Genomic DNA, 12,612 nt, shown 5'->3' with positions numbered 1-12,612 from the left:
GGGAAAACGCCTGACGTTTAGATCCCGAGGAGCAGGGGCTGCGTGAGTTATATGGACAAAATGTTTGGGCTGGTACCTTTTTTGTGGAGGCGGTGGATGAATTGTGGTAAAAAAATGTTTGCGGAGGAAATGAATTGTGCATGCGGAGAAGGGGGTAACGGACTGACATTATTCGCCACGGGGTTATTGGAGGGTATTGGGAAAGATTGTGGCAGCGAAGGAGCAAAAAGGAGTGCTGGTGGGATTAACGGGAAATGCGGTGGTACGATGTTTAAGCGGATGAGAGGGCAGGAACAATTTGTGTGTGCTTGTGGCGGATTAGGTGCTAGCGAAGCATTAGCGAAACATCAGCGAGTGCATTTAAAGGTGGTGAACGACAAGTGCTGACTAATTTCTATTGTCCCGGCATATTCGACTTGCGAGGGAATTGGTGGTCTAACTGTAAACCATCGAAGTGATTTGTTGCTTGAAAAAATTGTCGGGCTGTGTTTGGGGCTTTTAGCTGAGTTGGCATACCAAAGTTTATTGGTGGTGATAGAGGCGTATATTGAGGCTGTTGCTGCTCTTGCATGATGTTGTTTGCAATATGTGCATTATTGGTTACATTGGTTTTACTTCTTGCTTCTTGCGGCTCATGGAGAGGGGGGTTGATGTTAGCCTCAACTTGAACATATGTATGATTAGAGTGTGAGTTTAGAGGTTGAGTTGAAGAAGGACGTGGGACAATTGCTTGGTTGGGTTGGTCGATGGAACCAGAAAGGTGCAAACTCGGTTCATTTGCAACATCTGCCATGTACCCGGCCGGTGACGAATTGACCCAATCTTGAACAAGTTTCTTGCTCTTGACTGAACTTCTTTTAGTAAAGAAATTGCTCGTTTTGCCTGTACTAGACCCCCTGATGATGGTTTTGTCGTCAACTCATTTTCCTCAAGGGCTGCAGCAGCTATTTGCTTGCGATGTTCTTCCTCAAGCTGCTTTATTTCCGATTTTTTTAAATTGCGTTTGTGATTCAATTTCGAGACGCTTTCTAGCAAAACCCAATTCTGCCTCATGTTGCTTCTCAAATTCCTCAATTTCAAGTCGTGATTTTTCTGAGTCTTGTTGACGCTGACTTGATCTTTTTGAGGAAGTTATTTGTGAGCCTGATCTTGATTGGTGAGAGGTATACTGCTCTGCTGTCTGTTTGTCTTAGACCGACCTGAAGTACCCTCGAGCAGCAGCAATGAACTTGTCAGTTTTCTTAGTTACAGTCTCTATCCATTTTTCAAGGTTCTTACAGGTAGCATCTGGATCTTCAGTCTTTTGTGCCAGATCAAAGAGCTCTTCATTGTTATCAATTTCTCTAGTAAAGGCATCTTTGCACTTCACAATCAGACGTTCGATCTTAACTTTCCTGTCTTGCTTATCCACAGCTTTGTTAATTCCACCATAGATGTTATTATTTTCGGCCTCTTATTTTGCCCTCGCACTATCAACTTTGTTGAATTTGTCCCGCAATGTTGCTTTGGTTTTATCAAAACAGGAACCAATAGTTTAATTCGTCAATAGAAGGGACTACACACAAAACACAAATGGGTTAACTCTAGCCCTAGTTTGACGGTTTGCCTAGCAAACCGCCAAAGAGCAAAATTTTTCATCGAGTACAGTAGTACCTGGCGAAACGGGAAAACGGGGCGGAAATGTCCAGTGGGTAGCGCGCGACGGAATGGAAAGCCGGGATAGCACGTGCGGGAGACGGTAAGCCACCAGCGAGGAGGCGGGGAGAACAATGCTAGCAGACCACAGCAACAAACTCAACCAAAGGAACTAGCCGTAACACAAGAACCAGCATAAGTCACACTCTAGAAAGAAACTACTGCCAGGCAAACTATCACCTGTCATTATGGGCTTTATCTTCTAATATCAAAACAATTAACGGCAACGAAGTAGTATAATCAAAAGTCAAAAGTTCAGGAGAATTACTAGCCGTAACTCCAGAACAAACTCAATTCACAAACAAGCAAACATACCCAGACAATAAAAGTGCATACTATCAAAATTAATCGAGCTACAACGAATTGCTTGCAAACTAGGTTGGTGAAAGCCACGAAACGAACCAGCCGTAACTCTAGAAAGAACTTAAGTCACATCACACCCTAGCGAGCAACGCGACTAAACAACCCACCAGCATACTAGCAGAAAAAAAGTTATTACTGCAAAGACTCATTATACTACATCATGCAACAGATAAACAGGGAATAGAAAGAAACACGGCAAAACGGAAACAAAAAGTTGGAAACGGAAAAATGAAACCACATAAACTGCGGAGAAAGGACGGTAGTGAAAAACTCAAAAAATGGGCAGAGCGAGACGTTTAGTAACGCGCTAAGGGAGAGAACCAACCACAAACTCACCCGTAACTCGTGAGTAAACTAAGTCACACCGCCAGCCAGCGGGTAGACCCCAACAACAACTCAAGACTAGGAAACATTCAGGTTATCAAAGGCTTGGGTGAGTTCTGCCTCCTCGAGAGCATGACGGGTGCGAAGCCTTTTACAATGGCGCTTAGGAAGTTTTTCCGGTCGGGAGCGTGTTATCAAGGACCGGAGGTTGTTCTGATGTGCTAACACTATAGTGAGTGTTTTCAGCTCAAGCACAGGTTTCTGATGTAACTTTCTGTACAATTTAAGTAAACTAGGATCCTTCTGTTTACGTCTAGACACAATGTCTTTCACTATATGGATGGTGACTAGAGTACTACGCTTGAGCTATTTTTAGATATCAGGAGTCCCCTCTCTGCGGCAATACTATAGCTTTTATACGCTCCTGATACTTTTCAAGCACTGCAATAAGCTGCGATGGTGTTAAAGGCTAATTATTATTGCTGCGATTGTTCACCACATCATGCCTCATAATTGAGCGCTTTTTATCACGGAAGAAATGACTCAATTGGAACTGAGCAATTTTACGAACTTTTATAGCGTTAGGATTAAAACTCAGACCCGGTAATGCATAAGTCCCTTTTTTATAATGGTCTTGTAACTCTTGAGGCGAAGTTTTTATGGCGTGATGCAGTGAACTGGCATCTAATACGAAAACCATATAATGTTATTTTTTTGTACAAGATTGACGCGGGCTTTGCTCAAAGTCCGAACCTACAGAATTTAAGAAAATTTACAGAAAAAAAAAATCCAAGGATGAGCTCTTATTTGAGGGAAGAATATCAGATTTATTTGATTTCTTCCTCCGAAATTTGAAAAACTTGACCAAAATACCAAAGTGACTTTTTTTCTTTTTTCGCAATTCGACTTTTATACAATTCAAGATATGCAATCTATGAATTGTTTTCTAAAAATTGTTGCAATTTATCATTTTTTTGAGTATTGGTCATTTTTTGTCAAACATTTTTTTGCTTGGCAAGATATACGGCGTATACAGCTTTTTGCAATTCAGAGATACAAATACGCACTGCTGCTAATTGTTCAATTCTAAATATCGGCCAAACTTTTTCAAATTTGATGTTTTTTTGACAAACAAAAAATATAGGGTAGATTATCGGTGACGAGGGATAAAAAAAAATAATTAACGATGTTACTAAAGGATCAAAAAACTAAGGCAGGTTTCTGGATTTGCCGGTTGTATTAATTTACTGCATCAAAATTTGGTGAGAAAGTTTGCAGTTGGATCAGTCTTACAGTTTTTTTGTGATTCTTTTGTTTCGTCACCTCCAGCACACCACTAGCTAAGTTACCGCCCGAAGTGTTGACATTAGTGCATGCAAAAACTTGGCCCATCTTGAGAAGTGTGATTGTTAACTCACCCTCGTTCTCACAGAGTTGAAAAAACCAAGATCCTCATCGCTGAGAAACCAAAAACGAGCACATTCAACGCTTTGATTCTGCTTCCCTTGTCTCCCGTTTCCAAGTAGTCGGTGTAATTGAGTGAGAAAATATGACGACTACAAAACACGCACAAACTGTTCTATCTTTACAACAATATTTAAATCTATATCAGATTGTATCTCAAATGAAGTAGGTATCAAAATCTCTCATAAAATAGAGTGACTTGAAATGAAAGGCAGTTGTGAGGGTTCGTGCTTCCTTGTACACACAAGGTAAGGCGAGAAAATCACAAGACGAGCGAACGGAACACTGATTCAATGAATCAATGGGGAGAAAGGAACCCTGAATTTGAATAGCAAAGTCGAATCAGCAACTGTCTGTAACGTATCAATGCAAGCAACATCGTTAACTTACATAGGCAAATCTAGCTTGATCTTTTTTTTCAAATTTTCAACAGTTCCACCAAAAAATTCAGAAATCGATGTTTTTTCGTCTCAGAAATTACGATTTGGGGGGTAATTGGTGACCCGTTATCAACGTTTCTTTCCGAACAATTGTATGAATTTGCTAATCCAAACTATCCCGGACCGAACTACAAGTCTAAATCAGTACTAGGCAAGTCTAAATCCAAGTCTTATTTAGGTTTCCAGTACTGGGCAAGTCTAAATACAAGTCTTACAAGTCTGGCAAGTCTTAACCAAGACTTGGATAACACTTGGAAGTTGATTCCCAAGTGAAAACCAACTTTTCAAAAATTTTCGAGTGAAATTCTCGAATTCGAAAAAATTTCGCAACGTGCCACGATTTTGGCATTACTTTTTGGCCACTTCCCCGGGGTGCTAGAAAATGATGCCGGGGCATACCAAATTGATTATTGGGTGATTATTAGCACCCCGGGAGGGTCTATTGAGGGTATTTCAGGTGTTTTGGGCCGTTTTCAGCCATTTTTCAGCCGTTTGGAGCCGAATTTTAGCCGAAAATCAACATATATAAATTTCAGATCTTGAAATGTCTGGGTATTCGAATCGAGGAAAAGTTATGAAGAAGACTGTGACGGTTCCATGCTGTCAAGTGGCCCAGTTTTACAAAGTCGTGGAAACCTGCTCGATAGTAGTGGGAATGGTCAAAATGGTCTCCCACGAAATGGTCAAAATGGGGACGAAAATGGGCATATGGCAGTGCCGATGTACAGATTGTCAGAAGAACCAATCCTGCCGTTTGTTAGTTTAGCAATGTATCATGGGCATACCAGGCATGACAGAAGCAAATAAACAGAAACAAGAAACGAAATACTCAAGTGCCATTTCAAGGAAAGATACTCAAAATACTCAGTCATTAACCACTAAAAAAATTACTGTTCTAGTTGCTGAAGTTCTCAATAAAATTAGAAACAGTTTCAATGCAATTTTCTATAGCGATTTTATCAGCGTCGTTAGAAACAGTGCCTCTTAAGTGTTTAACGAAAGAATAGATGGTCAATAAATTCACGATATTATTAGGAAAACAAAGCTGATGCAAACTATTAACACAAACATGATTCAGTCTAGCAGCCAACAAAACCTTAAAAATGGAAAACATCAAAATTTTACATGGAACTGTCGTGGCTTAGAAAACAAAATTCATGAATTTTTCTTGTTTCTGACGAAAGAAAACATTGACATTGTTTGTTTAAATGAAGTCAAGAAATGGCAAAAACGTTTAGCACGTGAAAAATACTTCATTGTAACAGAAGCAAAAGCAAGCAGTTATCATGGGTCTGTTATCATTGTAAAGAAGGGTATAAAGGTTAGAGAGGTCAGACCAATTACATCCAGGAGGAACACTAATGGACAGGCATTCGAGATAATTGGTGTGAACTTGGAAACACCAACCATTGGAGACTTATGGATAATCCATGTTTACAATTCACCCAATCAAGACCTAACTTTCAACGAAATTTTTGACGGCAACCTCCAGAACATGCTCATCTGTGGAGATTTCATTTCTCCTCATCAAGAACTCATCTGTACATACAACACCAAAAAGGGCAAAATTTGCTTGAATTAATTTATGGCGGAAACTTCAAATTACTAAACAACGGTTATCCAACCTATCAATTTAATCAACATCAGAGCCATACATTTCGGCAGTCTTTCAGTCTTTAATTATTTCGACAATTTTCAATTACTAGAAGATTTTGGCAATGACCACTCAGCTACACTTACTTCATTGAAGCTTAAAATTCAAACAGAATTCGATCTACAAGCCAAAGTCAATTTCCAGAAGTTCAGAAAACATGCCAGAGTCTATTACAAACATTCCTGCTTGTACCCACTAAATTATCCGAACAAAAAAATCTGAACGAAATAAATCATAATCTCATCGATCTAATGCATAAATTCTACGTAAATAATAATAATCATCACATTAGTCCAGAGGTACTCAATCTAATCAAGCAAAAGAAAAATATAAGGAGGCAATTAAAACTTGAAATGGAGGACACTTTCTATCGATTGAGAAGGAAAATCAATTTCATGCAAAGAGAAATCAGAAGAGCGTTCAAACGTTCGAATGAAAAACAAAATAGAAAGCATCACAAACAACAGTCAAGCGGATCACACTTACAAATAACTTTTGAAGACAAAATTACTGTAACTGACAATGAAAAGTGTGAAATGTTTAAAAACCTACTGAGTGAGATTATGAAAGCACACCAAAACGAAAATGAAAATTTACAGAGGCATTTTCTCGAGACAGAGCAGAAGACAAAACTTCTACTAGAAGCCAATCCAATTGAAATAATTGAAGACATTTTCCTAGGCGTTGAAGAGTTCAATAAAGTTTTGAAACATTCAAGTAAAGCATGCCCCGGGCCAGACAAAATAAGCTATCAACTACTGAAGGCGCTACCAAAAAACATTAAAGCGTTCATATGCATAATTATTTTCTGCTCAATTAACAATTTTTACGTGCCATGCCTTTGGAAAGATTCACATTTAACAATGCCTCCAAAACCTCAAAAATACAGGAAGAAAGCAGAAAATTACAGACCAATTAGCCTTATCAATTGCATTGCAAATGTCTGTGAAACTGTTGTTAAAAATATCATCCTAGACCACTGTGAAGCAAACAAAGTCTTTGGACCACAACAAAGTGCATACAGAGCACATAGATGCACAACCGATAATCTCCTTGTTTTGACCCAGCATATAAGTGAAGCATACCTGTGGTCAGAAATGGTGGGACTTGTTTCCCTTGATGTAGAAAAAACTTTTGATGCAGTAAGGAGATTAGGGTTGATTAACAAACTCAACAAAATCAGAATACAGAAGAAAATCATTAAATGGGTGATTTTTGTCCTCTCACAAAGAAATTTTTACGTAAAAATCAAGAATACAAGAAGCAAAACATTCTCACCAACAGCCGAAGTCCCCCGGGGTAGCGTTGTGGCACCCATATTATCCTTAATTTATGTCTCTAATATTCCAGACAATCCAGCGGAAATTTCTCAGTTCGCAGATGACTTTGCATTATTTTACAGGTCTAAGTCCAGTCATTTAATACAAAGCAAACTCCAAGTCTCACTCAACATACTCATAAAGTGATGTGATAGGCTGAAAATCAAAATAAATCCCGACAAAACAAAATACATGCTATTCAGAAAACCGTCGAAAAGACAAACAAGTCTCAGCCTAAGCGTCAACGGAAGACAAATTGAAGAAGCGGAAACCAGCAAGTTCCTAGGAATAACCATGACGCCACACCTAAAATGGAATTAACATTGTAAAGACATCGCAACCAGAGCAAACTAAGAATTTTCCAGCTGTGGCGTCTAAGCAACCTCAATGTTGAGCAGGAAAGTTTACTTCTGCAGTACAAGTCCTTGTTCCGGCCTTCATTTCTATATGCAAACGCTTGCTGGCTCAACCAATTGCAAACGGTTATCTCTATCATGCAAAAGCGCAAAACAGAGGACTGAGACTTTGTCTAATGAAACCTAGATGGTATAACGCGCAAAAGTTACATGAAGAATCTAAGTTACCAACTATGAGAAACATTCAGATAAGACTGGCAAAAGACTACATCAAGCGCGCACAAAAGAATAAAATCGAAGTAATTTTACGCCATATTGAAGAGAAAAGGCAATGTCCAAAGAACAACTGTAAAAGCACATTGGACCTTCTGATTGGTTAGGCTACCTGAAAATCAAACATATTCTTGTGATTGACAGATTTAAAAATCAGAGATTACCGACTGAGACCCAAAGGATCCTTTGGATCAAAGTCAGGATCAAACCTAGGGTCAGGAAGCTTCTTCGATCCTTTCGAATCAGAAGTCGCCCGCCGTTTCCTAGGCTTTAAAACACGCTTCAGCAGCTTCCAAGCTCTATAAGCTTCCGACAGTCCATCCGGTAACAAACCCTCAAACAGAGGAAGCTTCTTTCGGGCAATCTTCCTGGGATCCCTGAATCCGTCGCCGAAGCTTTCGAGAGAATCACTCGAATCAAGCCGTGAGCAAACATCTCCTCTGGAGGAGGACTCTAAGGAGTAATGCAGACAATTTTTTATTCTCCTCAAGCGTGAAAACCCAGCATTCGTACAAAATCCGAGACAAGTGAAAACCGGCAATATTTAGAATCAACGATTTTAGAGTATCTCATTTATGTATATCAAGTTCAATTCAAAACTCGAGACAAATTCAACAGTCACAAAAAGTGAACGATAATTGTACCGTTAAGGCAATTCTCTAGCACTAACGTGTGTATATTGGCATAAGACATCAGTACACGATATGAAAAACACAGCGGGAGTTCGATCCCCCAAAGGGCCGCAGCTGTCTCGAATAAACAGACATAGCTGACTGATGCTCAGCCTTCCTTCCAATAAAATCTCTTCTTTTTGTTTTTCTTTCTCTTTTATTTCCCTCTTCTTTCTTTCTTCCCCCTCTCTGACAAAACTTACCTTCATTCCTAACAATGTCCAATAACAACTGCAAACTCAGCTAGCCAGAAGTACTCAACGACAAGTAATAGCAATCAGGAAAAGCCAGTAAAAACCCCTCCACGGTGTTTAAAATGGTTTTGTACCCCAGTAACATTGTACAGTTTAGAGTCAACGTCCCAAATTCAATCTCAAACTCACAAACTTTTGAGACTTCTGTTGTTATAAACTTGATTGATAATGGTTGTACATGAATTTCTTCTTTGTGTGCTGAATCCTAAGACTCACCACCCCGTTGGGAGAATTTTGAAATGCATTTCAAGTTGGCCATACTTGTGGAAGAGAACATTGCCATCGATATCTTGCTCCAACGGCAATCCAAAACTGTGGACTTTACCATGAGAAGACGACGAGGTCGGAAGTACAACGTGTATTTAACAGTAAGAGCATGCGCTGTGATATTGACTATCTGCTTACAATAGGCTTTTGGATGAGACCTCAAAACATAAATTTTGACTGTTATGTAAATCTCACAATGAAGCAATTTCGAGGTGAGAGTGTAATGTGGAAGGGTTATCTATCTAATCCTGGGAAATGAAAAGCAAAAACGAGACCTCTTCGCGGCAAATATGCTTAATTTTAAGACGCAGCGTGAATTACATTGAGAAATAGTTGATCTGCACCACACTTTAGCCGTCGAAAGCATTGTTAACATAAAATTGGGTTGCGAAGCTACCAAAAATAATTGTCAACCCAGCTCCCAGTGGAAAGTGTCAAAGCGATCAATACATCACAAAGAATTGCAAACATTTTCCCCACAAAGACGAAATATGTAAATAGACAATCCAGAAAATTGTCGCAATTGTGGACAAGAATGGAATAATAATCATGAAAAAAATCAAGCTATAAATTTTGATTTTGAGGCCATTTTGCTCGTCTAATGAAAATCAAGAACTCAGAATGCCCAGAAAAACAAGTGTTATCAAATAGAGCTCCAGTTTTGATAACTGCAGTGCCAAAAAAAACACAAATAAATTTCGTGGATTTCGACGTCAAATACAAACTTCATTACCTAATGAACTGTTTTTTAGAGCTATGGAATCCTGGAATGACTTCATCATATCTAATCCAATTAGTAATAATCTCCTTAAGAAATTTCAAACTTCTCATAGCCTAGTTATGGGAGTCTTTCATGGAGAGACTTTAAATTCAGTTATTATTGATATAACATGCATTTTTTCCACAACTAAACGATAATTGAATTCTTCATTTACCCTACAAACCCATTTGCATGGCAACTATATGTCTTTGAAATTAAAATTGTTTTTTTTTTAATATTTTGCACTACTTAATTGGGTTCATGTTAATTCTTTTCTTTCGGGTTAAATGAGAAAGCTTTTAGATACGTAAACAGTCAATCAAGTATTTCAATTGTAATTTTGCCTCCCAGTTTCATTTCGCTGTTCCTCATTGGCCTGTCTGAGTAGGAATAGAAAAATGCTGGAGGTTGATTGGCCAATGAGTCGTTTTGGAGCATTGGATGTTGCCACCAATTGGCCCAATAATCAGCACAGTCAAGAACTTGGTTTTTGTAGAATTTAGTGACGGCCACAAACCATCCTGCATCATGAGCGCATCCTCCCCAATTGTCGTTTATGTAGAAATATCTAAAATATTTACTAAAATGTTATTGAGTAAGGGAAGGATGGGGTTAATTAGATCTTATGATTTCGGAACGGTTTTCGGAACGGTAATAATGTAATTCAGTTATGTTTTGTTTCGCTTGATTTTGTTGTTACAGTTTTTGGAAGTCAGCTACTTCCGTCCAGTTTGATGATTATGATTGTTGTAAAATGCGGGGCTTTTGCTAACGAGAAGTCACAGTGTCCTTGACATCTTCGATTATCAAAATGTCAGTCAATTTTAGAATGAGGTTGGGCTATCAAATCGCCATAAATATTTTGCCGAAGAAACAAATTTGCAAAACCTCAGTAAAATGAAAAACAAAATGAGCAAGCTTTACTTCCGAGTGAGAACAATAGATTTCACTCAAAAAGAAGAACGAAAGCGTGAAAAAGTCACTTTAGAAGTCAAAGAATGTTCTAGAAGAAAAGCGCAAAAACTGTCAAGAAATAATTTTGCAAAAAAACCGACACGTTTACAATAATTGCTACGAACTTCGTTCGAGAGCAATAAACAATTGTGGCCTTTAAATAGGGTGAAGAAATCCAAAGCCAAAAAAGCTAAAGGCTTAGTATGGCCAAAGAACACCATTACTGCCTAGTCGTGTGCTGAGGTAGTTTTAAATTACCCACTTTTCACCTTCACTTCTTTTTTTCAACCAGAGAAGGTTTCCCCAAAGTCTGGCTGGTTAAAGGTGCAAATTTGTCTACGTAAATGTGATATTAAAAACTGCACTTAGACACTGCTGCCGAGCTCATTGTTACTCTACCCGAAGGTACTTTATGAGAATTTCTGGCATAATGTTTCCCGAATATTTCAAAACAATTCAAGCGCGTCCACGTTTACGAAGTAGTTTGGAAATTAAAGGCAACAAGTCGATGCGAATTATGAATGTACTGCTTTCAATGTCAAGTTCCGCTTTCATGTTTGATATTCTGGCTTTCTAAAGTGATCAAAAAATAACTTACAAGCAGTTAAAAAAGGATCAGCTCCGAAATGAAATATTTCTAAAGTTTTTCTTGGATCTATTCTGTTTCTGGTCGAGTGTTTTTTATGTCCCCGACTTAAAAACTATGTTTTGTTATATAGCACATTACACGTGTCAAAAAAGGCTCGTGTTCCCGGATGGCTTGGGGAGTATGCCCACCAAACTGGTGGGGAGGGGGATAAATCCCTTTTATTTAACTACTCACGTTTCACTGTAATTTGGCCGTCTCTAGAAACTTTAAGCACTACAAAATTATAATTGTTTGAAAATAGTCAATTTGATGGTATTGTAGAGGCTGGATTTTCCTATCGAATATTATTGATATTTTTTCAACTGGTTGGCTCATTTTGTCTGAGAGATTTAAACGAACGCAGAATTTAGTGTTGTCGAGATTTGATGCAGTTACAGATGTGGGCCATAGGTATATATTAGACTACTGCCTTTCGCCATATCGAGTTATTGGGTCTTTCCCATTATAGCCCCCCCCCCCCCCCCCAGCTTAGTGGTCAGATAACCTATAGCTCCCAATCATGATAAATATACCATAATGGGGGGGAGGCTATAATTTCATGGGGGGCTAAAATGGGAATAACCCGAGTTATTAATGGATTGTTTCAAATGTTTTTTTTAATTTTTAACAGTCACCCTCATCTGCAATATCGGCCGTTATTGTGGACTCTTTACAGTTCAAAGAACTTGAATTCGTTTAGGACTCTTTATTTTTCAATGATCTGTTCATTTTTTAGTGTAGGTTGTAAATGAAAAGTTAAATTGGAGTGCTGACTTTAATTAAGCTAAAGTACTAGAAAGAGCGCAATAAGCGATTAGGTTTAAGGCATGAAACTTCTTGAATGGTGTTTAAAGACGGTGTTTGAAAATTAGTTCGGTTTTCAGAGTTTTTTTGCTGCCATTGTTTTACTCCTCACTCTCCGTTTGGAGTATTTTAAAGGTTATATCTTATTAAAATGCACAGTTAAAACTATTTAAACTTCTCTAAAGGCAACTATTGCTTGCTATTTGACGGGCCTCATTGACACACGAGTAAAACTTAAGTTTCTTTGAACATTTCCAATCAATAATTTTTAGTCATTTTTTCAAATTTTTGGTATTTTAAATTTTGCTAATTTTAATGGAGACATCTCTCTGGTTTTTTAATGAGACATATTTGATTCTACCATATTTTTTTGTTTTCTGAATTTG

The 12,612-nt window shown here is 38.3% G+C and overlaps 2 protein-coding genes across 2 annotated transcripts in view; both read left to right on the top strand.

The window, feature by feature from the left end:
- The window catches only part of LOC142344625 (trafficking protein particle complex subunit 2-like), a 580,178-nt gene that overhangs the window by 237,279 nt on the left and 330,287 nt on the right, over window positions 1-12,612 (top strand). The window lies entirely within an intron of this gene.
- LOC142344623 (ubiquitin carboxyl-terminal hydrolase 5-like) overlaps window positions 1-12,612 on the top strand; it is a 385,171-nt gene that overhangs the window by 237,274 nt on the left and 135,285 nt on the right. The gene's annotated exons all lie outside the window — the stretch shown is intronic.

The sequence above is a fragment of the Convolutriloba macropyga genome, chromosome 8 (assembly GCF_964194025.1).
Source record: "Convolutriloba macropyga chromosome 8, txConMacr16.3, whole genome shotgun sequence".
NCBI lineage: Eukaryota > Metazoa > Xenacoelomorpha > Acoela > Convolutidae > Convolutriloba > Convolutriloba macropyga.
This window is presented reverse-complemented; position numbering and strand designations above follow the sequence as displayed.